The following is an 11,646-nucleotide window of genomic DNA, read 5'->3' as shown; positions in this document are numbered from 1 at the left end:
TGAGTCTTTGGTTGTTTGCAATGAAGACTTGTCACGAACTGATCTCTGAATATTTAGGAGAGGTTCAAACTGCTTTGAAATGAATATTATCTGAAAACTTTGTCAACCTATACAATCAACAGTGACTTCTTGGTTTTTTTGCATTAACAATTTTCACGAACTGCTCTCCCCTGAATTGTCAGGGGAGATTTTTTTTTTTTACTGATTTGCAATTGATATTTTCTGAGAAATTGTCACGCTGAATTGCCATTAATGACTTCTTGTTTGCCGTTAACAATTTTCATGAAAAGATCTCCCTTGAATTTTAAGGGAGATTATCTGAGAAGTTTGAAGACCAGTGACTGTTTCTTTGCAGTTAAGGTTATTTGCAATGAAGGCTTTTCATTTACTGATCTCTTCTGAATTATCAGGAATGATTTCTGAAAAATTTCTTGCCCTAGAAGATCAACATTGACTTCTTGTTTGGCTGCAATGAAGAATTTTCACTAACCAAACTCATCTGAATGGTCATGACAGACTTGTAATTAGTTTCTAATGCAGAGAACGTTGTCAACCTGAATGACCAGCAGGGCAGCTAGGTCTTTTGTTTTCAAAGAAGAATTTTCACGACAACTTCTGTCCTGAAATGTGAACAGCGATTCCTAGCTGGTTTGCAATGTAGCTACTCTCGAGAACTTTTCTCCCTGAATGAGTAGGAGTGACTTGATTTGTTGCCATGAAGAATTTTACCAAGCAATCTCCCCTGAATGGTCTCGGGAGATTCCTAACTGCTTTGCAATGCACACTGTTTGAGAAACTTTTCATCTGGAATGATTAATAGTGAGTTGTTCTTTTGTATCAAATGAAGAATCTTCACGACAGCCTCTGGGAGCTGCTGCGGAGTGGCGCGCGGGGCAGACCAGGGAGAGGACATCTACCAGGCAAGCAGGGCCACTTCACAGTAAAATCAGCGCCTCCCCTCGGTGACTCTTCGGGCCTTCTGCTGCTGGCAGTGCCACCCTGACGGGAGCTGGAGGCAGCAGACACTACATCTCCCATGGTGCCGTGGACCGCAGAGGGTGGATGGTGGGCTCTTGGGTTGGCGGGAGAGATTGGAAGGGATTGGGGTGTGAGAGCTGGTTGGGAGGGATCTGAGGCGAACTAGCAAGGTGCTGTGGGGCCGGGCATGAGGCACGGCAAATACCTGGAGGAGGAGAGGTCAAGCAGGTTAGAAACTACAATTCCCGTGATGCATTGGGTCATTGAAGGAGGGGCTTGCTGGGGGATGAAAGGGAAGGAAAACAACTCCCATGATGCATTGGGTCTGAAAAGAGCTATGTGCAAAATGACAGGTTTCAGAGTAGCAGCCCTGTTAGTCTGTATCCACAAAAAGAACAGGAGTACTTGTGGCACCTTAGGCCTGGTCCACACTACCCCCCCACTTCGGACTAAGGTACGCAAATTCAGCTACGTTAATAACGTAGCTGAATTCGAAGTACCTTAGTCCGAACTTACCGCAGGTCCAGACGCTGCAGGCAGGCTCCCCCGTTGATGCTGCGTACTCCTCTCGCCAAGCTGGAGTACCGGCATCGACAGCGAGCACTTCCGGGATCGATCCGGGATCGATTTATCGTGTCTAGACAAGACACGATAAATCGATCCCAGAACATCGATTGCCTGCTGTCAGACCCTACAGCCCATGAAAGCTTATGCTCAAATAAATTTGTTAGTCTCTAAGGTGCCACAAGTACTCCTGTTCTATTTGCAAAATGGCTGTCCCCACCCCTCAGTGCCAGTCACTGTCAGCCAACACCACTGCCTCTTCCAGTGACTTCCACTTCCCGGCCCGCAGAAATAAGAGGTCCATCCTCAATAGCATCCAATGGAAAACAAGAGGTACATCCTCAATATTGTCCCCCCCGAAATGAGATGTCTTAATTCCATCCCCACTCAGCTCCTGGCATTTCCATATAGACCATTTCTCTCAGTGAACTGGTTTACTCCTCCTTTCTGTCCCACACTCACCTGGGTTCTCAGCTCCAGGGCATGGACTCAGTCTAGTTTTTAAACTTGAACCCATTGTCCATCACACTGTTGGGCCTTCATCTCAGTACAATAGAAATAGGGACCCCCAACATTCATCACCACACATGCTGGTCCCCACCCACATTGAGAATACGCTCTCCCCTCCCAGGGGCAGGGTCCACAGCAGGTAACAAAGGGTAGGGCTCCCCTGGGCTAGGGTTAGGGTTACTAAGAGTAGGCATTCCCAGGTTTGCCCTGATGCCTGTTGGGGGTCCCCAGGCTAGGGTTACTAAGGATAGGACATCCCTGACTATATTTAGGGTTAATAGGGGTAGGGATTCCTGGGCTAGGATTAGGCCTGTGGCCAGTAGGGCTCCTCAAAGAAGGGTTAGGATTACTAAGGGGAATCCACATATGACTGGGATCACTTGGTCTCTCTGAACTAGGGTTACCAAGGGCAGTGTCTATTTCAGGGGTGGCCAAACTGCTGCTCGAGAGCCGCGTGCGGCTCTTTTACAGTTAAAGTGCGGCTTGTGGAGCCCCTCGTGCCTCCCCCCCCCCCCGATTCTCTGCCTACCAGACTGGGTGAGGGGGGAGCTCGGGGCTTCTGCCCTGTGGTGGGGTGGTGGGGCTTGGGGCTTCAGCCCCATGGGGCATGCCTGCCAAGGCTTGGGGCTTCAGTCCCGGCAGGTGCCTCCTGTGGTGCTGAAGCCCCGAGCCCTGGCAGTTGCTCCCGGCTCTCAAACTTCTGACGATTATCATATGTGGCTTGGAGGGTCAGTAGGTTTGGCCATCCCTGGTCTAATTCTTACTATGGTTGTACAGCACCTAGCATAATGGGGCCCTGATCTCAATTGGGACCTCTCCATATGAATAATATTTTGGTATAGTGCATTGTTGTGCTGTACATTTGACTATGAAAGAGAGTTCAAAGATTTATATTAAAATTATGCCAGAGACAGGAATATTAACCAAGCCTTGTATTTTTTAAAATTTTTAATATATATTTTTATAAACAAGTCACGTGATAAAATAGCACAAGAAACACATACCAAATATAAGATTATATCTTCAGAATATACAGGAGAATGAGGTCATATGTACAGTAAGAAAATGATTTTCAGATTTTTTTTTTCTCTCCGCATCTATTTTTGTTCTATAGTAATTTGAAATATCACAACGTCAGTAGCTTTAGTAATACTTTGGCCCAGTGGACACCTAATTGGGGTGCTAAGGAGATTGAATCAGAACCAAGCCAGTGACAGAACCCTGCAAGGACTGGGATCATCTGTGTCAGCCAGTTTAGGAACATTGGGCCAGGACCTCAGCTGGTGTAAATCTGCATAGCTCCATTGCCAATTTACACCAGCTGAGGTCCTGGTCCATCAATGTTCCCTCCCCTGATTCTTTTAAATATTATATTTTTCCTTTTCAAACTTATTGTTCCAATTAGAAATTAGTTGCTTTTCTCTTGAATTCCCGCATTGCCTCAGCACTGTGTTCGGGATCATAAGAAAGCCTTGGTTCTTTTATGATCGGCTTCACACACATTCTCTGACCTCACAGGTTTTTTTAAAGGTCACCTAACTAAAACATCACAGCTGCTTTGCCTGGGTGCATAACATCTCTTTAGAAAGTTCAGAATTTAAAAAAAAAACTGTAAAGGGTTATACTGTTGGGAATAATCTTGGGACATATCTCCAGCTCATCACCTGCTATAAATCAGTAAGTCTATGATGCTATGCCAGTTTACACCAGTTAGGGATCTGATCACATAACATGTGTATAACATAATACATATAGTATAGTGCTTTAAATTATTTAAAAATCAAAAGTACTTTCCACTGCTGAATGCTTCCTGGTTTTTGCTTCTCACACTGCTTGGACAATCCAATTGAACTGGTTTCCCTTTCTGTTTAAAGTCAGTTTCACTCTCTGGTTCTCCTGCCTCAGTACAATGCTCTTGTGTTCAATCTTTCAACACTGCAGGAGACAGTTTAAATCCCAAGCTGCCCTTGGTCCACCCCTGCAATTGGTTTCTTGTGCTCCCATGAGTGCATGGACTCTGCTAGGTGCTGACACTGGTCCTAGTCACTACAAAGAAGGCAAAGAGGAGTAAGTGGGGAGTGTTATTATACTTCTTCCTACTGCACTGCTGACCACATTGTGCCACAACAGTTGTGCTTCCCAGAGCTCTAGTAGGCATGGTACCTGATTAAGACCCAATGCTTCTGGCAGCTCCTGCACAGAAGGTGCACCACCGCATAGCTCCAAGTCAGAGGTTGCCTTAAATGCATAGTGTAGCCCATATAGTTTTATAATTATCCTCTCCCCTCTTTTTTTAAAATAAAATGTAAAAAGTTGTGTCCCTTTAGAAGCAAGCCACTCTCATTCTGCTCAGTGCCTCATGTAACAGAACTCTTGTGTATCAGCTGTACCATGACTGAAAAGAAAGGCTTTTCACTTTGGGAATCTGCATCTCTGTGCCTTTCCAAGGTCCCCCTCCCTGCAGAATACTACCTTCTTTTGTGACACTCACAGTTTGGAGGCCCAGCCACTGGCAAAGTTCTCCTGATTGTAAAACCACGGTGGACGCAGCAATCATAGTGTTTGCTTCCCTCCAATGATGGGCCACCACACAAGTTTACTTTGTCAGCCCCTTAGCCACCAGCAGGTGGGTAAAGAAGTGCCACATATTTAAATCTGACACTTTATTTTCCATCTTAGCTGAAGTTCCCCGGGATAAGTTTCAAGGGCAGTAAAATGGATCACCTTCTGGGAGGCACTATGAAATGAGTATGGAAAGGAGAGAAGCATAGAGTCAGGCAAATAAGTATAGTTACTAACCAGAATGATCATAAAGGTTAGAGGTAGAAAAGACTTAGTAGTTGATCCAGCTCATCCCCTAACACAGGATAGAAGGTGGAGACTGGCTGACATCCGTACTGTAGAAGTTCCAAGATCCTGTCCTAATTCTGCTCCACAACGTAAGGAAGGTTCTGTCACACTCAGGTCCAAGAGCCAACCTCGTGAGCTCCCTTTGCCTTAGAATTAAAAATGCTTCTCCGGCACCCCCCAAGCCTTCTTCACAACCCCCTCCCACTCTCGAGAGCTCCAGTGGGCAGATGGAATACTCTGGACAGCCTGATGCATCAGATTTAGGGACAGGACTAGCTTTTGGGTGTAAGGGGTGGGAGAGTTCCGTTCTCAGAGTTTCATTTGAAATCCCTGTGCATGAGGCTGTCTTCTATCTGGTCCCTGTAGCAGTATCACCATCTGCAATGTCAGATTGGTGCCATGGAATCTATGCCCCAATAGTCTCTTGACCATGTTATAACATGGTTTGGTCTTGCCTGCACAGATGGGACCAAAGCATGGTATCACCATGTTACAGCTCTGTATAGACCAGGGGCCAAATTCAGACACTGATGTCAATGGTGCTGCAGTACGGATTAACCTGGTACATACTGGTAATGTGATTAAAAGCAAATGAGTTTGAGAGATTAGCACTAAATTCCCGTACTGATCAATTTCTAAATCACTTTGACAGATGGACAGGCCCTTCATTTGGCTCTTCTTAGTCCTCAACCATGACCTCATGCTCAGCCATCCCCAGTAAAACTCTGAGCTCCAGGATAATGGCACTAATGCAGAGGGGACGCATACATGGTCCTACACAAATATGAGGCTTAATCATCTCAATACAGAGAAGCAATTGCTGGCTCAGTCCCCAAAAGGAACCAGCCTGATCCACCAAAGTGCCAACTGCCCTCAACTACAATTGAAGTCAACTGCTCCGCTCAAATAACTATCAAAATATATTTCAATAAGACCACATGGCCAAATTGAGCATTGTAAGAGCTCGCAGTGGAAAGACAGCTAATGATAAACTAATCTGGGAAAGGGATGGAGAAAATTATGCCAATACTATTTATAACAATTTACAAACCCAGAGAAGGACAGCCAACTCTCAAACTGATGGCCTTCTAGTTCAAGAAGGGGTTTACCCTTGCCCACCTTCACAGGCAGCATTGCACAGTTAGCCAGGCACATTATGGAGTCCCCTTCTTTGAAGGTTTTAGTTGCTTTCAGATGCAGAATATTGGACTGGATGGAGCAATGGTCTGACTGAGTATGGCAAATCCTGGGTTCAGATATGTGGCTAACTGCAACCTCCTTGCAGTCCAGTGGGTAGAGTACTGGATGCAGATTCAGGAGACCTGGGTTCTATTCTCTGCCACCGATCTGCTTTGTGTCCTAGGGCAAGTCACCTCACCACTCTGTGCCTCAATTTCTCCTTTGACTGCCTTGTCTGTTTAGATCATAAACTCTTTGGGGGAGGGACTGTCTGTTTACAATATACAGCATCTAGCATGGTGGGGCAATACCAGTAATACTCCTTGTGGCAGAGATTGGGTTATCACCTTTGTGGTGTGCCTCCTCACTTATGGTGAATAAGGTAACACACAAAGCTCTCTACAAACATTGAAGACAATTGGAGTTGCAGGGGCTCAACACTTGACAGGATCAACTCCATAATAATGCTTAATCTTTCTCCTCTTGCCTATCCTTAGGCCAACAGATCTCAATTTTCATGTGCAAAATTTACCAACTGGGTCTGGGACAAAGTTTAAGCAAGAAGGGAAAAAACAATGGATTGTAAAGTGGGGGCCTCTGGGCTGCTCCAGTTTACCAATCGGTATCTGAACTCAGAAGGGAAGAGAGTTAAATATAGATCATGGTGGATCACATCATAAGTGTCCCAGGGCAGACAAGTCTGTCTGAAGAGAACTGTACCTGCACTGAAGTGACTCTGAGGAGTGGGAAATTGTTCAAAGGGCAGGGAACGCCTTTAGACATCTCTATGGACAAGTGAACTCTGAGGATGACCTCTGGATTCCTGCTTGACCAAGTACACAGAAGCAGTCATAGCTCAGTGTGGGAGGCTGCCTGCATCAACCTGTGTGATCTGATGGCTTGTTAACTGAGCAGCCGTGAGATGCCAGGTACTGTTGACATCCCTGTCCTAGCAGCAGCAGCTTAGTAGGGAAAATGTAATTGGGGTGGAGTGGGGGGGACACGCATGGATTCACATGGTCCATAGTTGCACGGTGAGTTCAATCTGCAGGTGACTGCAGGGGCAGCTCTAGAAATATTGGCACCTAAGCAACAGAAGCCTCCCTAATGTCTTCCTGCTCCCTTCCTCCCTCCTGCAGATCCAGCTCTATAGCTCACCTTTCTCCAGTGCAGTCTCTCTTTTCTTGCTCATTCATCTGCACTAGGCCCTCTTTGTTTCCAAACATGCCTCAGGACCCTTTGCACTTGGCTGCAGTGTTATTTCTGAGGAGGATCTGGAGCTTCCAGGCCTCGTGTAAGAAACAGAGGGTACCCATCACCATACAACTGAGCAGAAGTAGCTCTAGGAATTCCTCAGCTAGAGAAGACCACTGTGAGAAACCAGCCTCTTGGGGTGATCCCTGAGGTTTCAGGCCTAGCCCAGCAGCACCTTAGACTTGTGTAGCCTATGCCCACAACTACTCCTCTTCAGAGGTCTTGGGAGTGGGTATCCCAGCACGTGGGCTGGCATAGCTGTTAGTCCCTGTGGATTTCCTGGGAATGGTCAGAATTTTCCAGTGTCCCCACTGGAAAGACTGAAAATGTCAAATGAACAAAGCTCCAGCTGTGCAACCAGTGGTTTTGGCAAGTTGAGCAAGGGACCTGCCTATTAGCAGTTAGCAACGAAAGCTACAACTTAGCCAAGATAGCGGCTCCCCCGTCATACCTCTCACACCCCCAGAAATCATGCAGTAACTGAGAGGGGGGCGGGAGGGAAGGAGAGGCCAACGGAGCAGGAAGTTGCAAAATGTCATCCTAAAGGTAGATAATTTAAAGCTTGCAAATCTTTATGGCAACAAAAGTTTGTAATAAAAAAAGTGGTTATTAAATCAGTTCACTCTTGTCCATTACAAATTAAGAAAGCTGTGTCCAAACATATTCATTAGAAACTATTAAACCAGTTCATTACTGAGCAGCTGAGCTGTAGTCCGAGTTGTTGTGGGTCATCTCCCCTCCTCTGTGGAAGGACTGTGGAGAAGCTGAGCTCTTACTCAGGACCAGAGCTGAGCGAATCATTTGTAACAGAGAATTTATTCAATAAGCTTATGCTAATTTGTTTGAATGTATTTTTCGGCTCACTGATCGCAAGTTCCCTAGATATATTCATTATGTGACAAAAAATCTCTTTTTAAAATCTATTACTTAGAAGCCTGGTGCTTGGTCAAATAAACTACATGGTATTGTTTCTATTCCCTGATTGGATAAGCATAATCTTATCAGCGCTCTAGTGCAAATGCTTGCAGAAAGTGACTTGAAGATGTATTTTTGCAAATGTTGGAATGTGTGAGCTTAAGGCGCCCTTTTCACAAGCATCCATGATTCCAAAACCTGAGCCTGCATGTACACCGGGAGCGATCATGAGAAAGATGCCAATACAAACAAAGCCAATTGGAATGGAAAAGTTTTGCAGCATTTGCTCAGCTCTACTCAGGACCAGCTGTACCTTGTCCAGCTTTGTGGCAAGCTCCTCTCCTCACACCATCACATCCACACCAGGCAAATGTTTCTTTAGCTTTCCTACACATTTTTCTAGGGTCACCTGCAGAACAGTGGAGTAACTACAATGGTGCAAGTCATACAGTTGTGCCAGGGCCCAAAAGATTACGTGGCCACAACTAAAGAGGCTGCTGGGGCAGAGCGGGGCTGCTGCCTCCTACTTGGGGAAAGGGGGTAGCCCCTCCGGCCAGAACAACCCTGGGTTCCAGGTGGGAGCAGCCAGCAAGGCTGTGTGGAGACGGCATGAGAGAATTGCAGTGTGGGGGATGGAGATGGGTAACGCACTGTCCCTACTCTCCATGCTGCACAAGGTAAAAGCATCAGCTGTTTTGCATAGGGCTGGAAAGTTGGGGGGAACTGGGGAGGGGGAGCTAAAGGGGTTACATAGGAACTGGGTGGAGTTAGGGGGCTGGATTGGAACTGTTGAAAAGTGGGGTGTCAGAATGGAGCTTGGGGGATCTGGCTCAGAGCTGGGGGATGGAGGGGGGTTGGAACAGAGCTGGAGGGGACCAAGAGAGGAGCTGGGGGGGCTTGTGGGGGCAGATCAGGGAAGTGGGGGGCAGCAGGGAAGCTAAAAGGGCCTGGAGAAGTCATTGGATCAGAGCTGGGGAAACTGAGGGCTGGACTGAAGGAGGATGGAGGAAGAACTGGTGGGGCTGGATCAGCATGGAGGGGAATGAGGGGGACCGTGGAGGGAGCTGGGGGCCTGTAGGGGACCATGAGGGAGCTGGTGGGTAGGAGGGCTAGATTGGGGTTAAGGGAGAGCTAGGCAGGAGCTGGATTGTAGGGAGCTGGATTGGGGCTGCGTGGGGCTGGAAAAGAGCTGGATTGAGGCTATGGGGGAGATGGAAGGGGTGTATTTCAGAATTGGGAAGGGGGCCCCTAACCTTTTTTGGCATCTGCAGAGAGTCTCCTAGCTTTGTTCAGCACATGAGAAAGCCCAGTGGTCTGGGATCCAGGCCACCCTGCCTGCTGCAGTTTCTGGTACCAAATGTATGTTGTGAGTGGCAGTGGATGTCATAGAGTCAGCATAGAATCCAGGGGCACTAATCCCAGCTAGTAATAAAGACTCCATGACAAGCCCTTCCACTTACACCCTGACTTCACCTAATCAGCAGCTGTTACCTACTGCCCCATGCTGAAACCAGGGCACCTATTAACTGCTACACTGTAAGGACCTTAGGGCAGGAACCAGGTCTAGTTTGCAAAGCGCCATGTCCATTTATGGTGCAATACAAGAGCTTCTAACAGCAACAGGGCAGATTGTTGCTGAGCAATGCAAGGCACTTCTTCCCTTCTTAGCCTGCGTGTGCTGCCTCCTACAGAGCTCCTGGCTCTGCCAGCCTGAGAAGAAGCAACTGAGATTAGAATTGACAGTGTCTCACCACGGGAACCTTCAAACAACTGCTGTGGTCAGCACCCTTTCCTTCAGGCCATCCCTGGCTGAGGTCAGGCATGAAGCAGTGTAGAAAGTGCTGACGATGCTGGGAGGACTTGTGAGAAGAGACACAGAGCAGTCACTGCCTGGCCTCTTTCTGCTGGTGTCTGGGAGATGGCTTTAGATGCTGGAATATCTACACTGGTCCTGGGGCTGCTTCTCCTGCATTGCAAACTCCATTTCTCCACACCACAAGAGATGGATGTGCTCTGGCTTTTGATTACAAAGGGACAGGAGACTGTGAGTCAGCCACAGGGTATGAACGAGTGACTCTCCTGACACCACCCCTACAGAATCCCAATCTCTTCATCACACGCTCCCCCACGCATCCCTAGAAAACAACCTGCTCCTCTCTCCAGCCCAGGAGCTCCACCCAGCTGGCTGCATTGCCATCGACTTCCTTCCTGGAGGGGAGGGGAGGCCCAGACAGTGACCGATCAGGGAGGGGGGGGCATCCCTCCAAAGCCATAAACTCAATCTGTTGGGGGACATGCACAGGATGGGATGTGTGCAAGTACATGAAGCTCACTGCAAGCAGCAAATGGAGCAGAAATGCACTGGCACTAGAATGAACAGTGATGAGAAGAGAGCCTGGCTCCCCACAAGCTGATGGCTCTCCCTGGCCCTCACTTCCCCCCAAACAAAAGAGATTTCATCCCCAGAAGACTAAAGAGCCCAGCTGATGAGAGCTGGTTTGGGCTGCAGACAGTACAGCTCAGCTGCTCTTTCCTCGCTCAGGTCCCCCTGCCCTTCCTGGATTGGGACCTGACTGCAGCACAGGGGACATTGTCCAAGCACCCAGGTGCTGCACAGGCACTGGTGCCCTGGCCGCCTCCTGATGGATCGGGGGTAGGGGACCCTGCTGGCAGCTTCTGACGGTGGGTGGGCTACAGGGAGATGTAAAGGGCTCCTTGAAGCCAGGGCCCAGCAGGTCAAAGTGGTAGCTGCCTGAGAACAGCATGGGAAAGCCTCACCCTTGGAGCCACAAGTAGTCTGGAGGGCAGAGTAGCAAGAAGGGGAAAGCCAGGATCTAGGGTGACCCCCCATCCTGAATTGGGCAGTACAGCCCTAAAATGCAGAGTTCAAGACTCGGTACTGGGCTGAATGACTCCAGGACAACATTTGTCCTGGATTCCCAGCAGTGCTGCTTTGCCCCTGCCTGAGGTTCAGGGGGCAGCGCCAGCCTCTTCCCGGGGGGGGAGGGGCTAAGATGGGCCTTAGCCCCACCCCACCATGAGGTCCCACTCCTGCTCCTCCTCTTCCCCCCCGAGGCTCTACTGCTGGCCAGGATGGGTAGTAGTAAGAGCCAGCCAGGGAGTCTGAGCTGCTGTAGGCAGTCCCAGACCCTCTACCTGCCCTGGACTGCATGCCCCAAGTGGGTGGGGACACAGGCCCAGGGCTCCCCACAGCAGCCCTGGCTCCCTGGGTGTCTCTTACCCCTGCCTGGCTCTGGCTTCTGGCCTGCCCAGGGGGTGGGGTCTCAGGGGGAAGAGGAGGAGCAGGGGCTGGGGCCACTGAAGAGGGAATGACTCCTGCATGTGTTCCATTTTTGCATTTTGAAAAGGTGGTGATCCTAGTACAGTGGTCCCGAA

This window comes from Terrapene carolina, unplaced genomic scaffold (assembly GCF_002925995.2).
Source record: "Terrapene carolina triunguis isolate 2854851 unplaced genomic scaffold, T_m_triunguis-2.0 Scaffold67, whole genome shotgun sequence".
NCBI lineage: Eukaryota > Metazoa > Chordata > Testudines > Emydidae > Terrapene > Terrapene triunguis.
Note: the sequence above shows the minus strand (reverse complement) of the source record.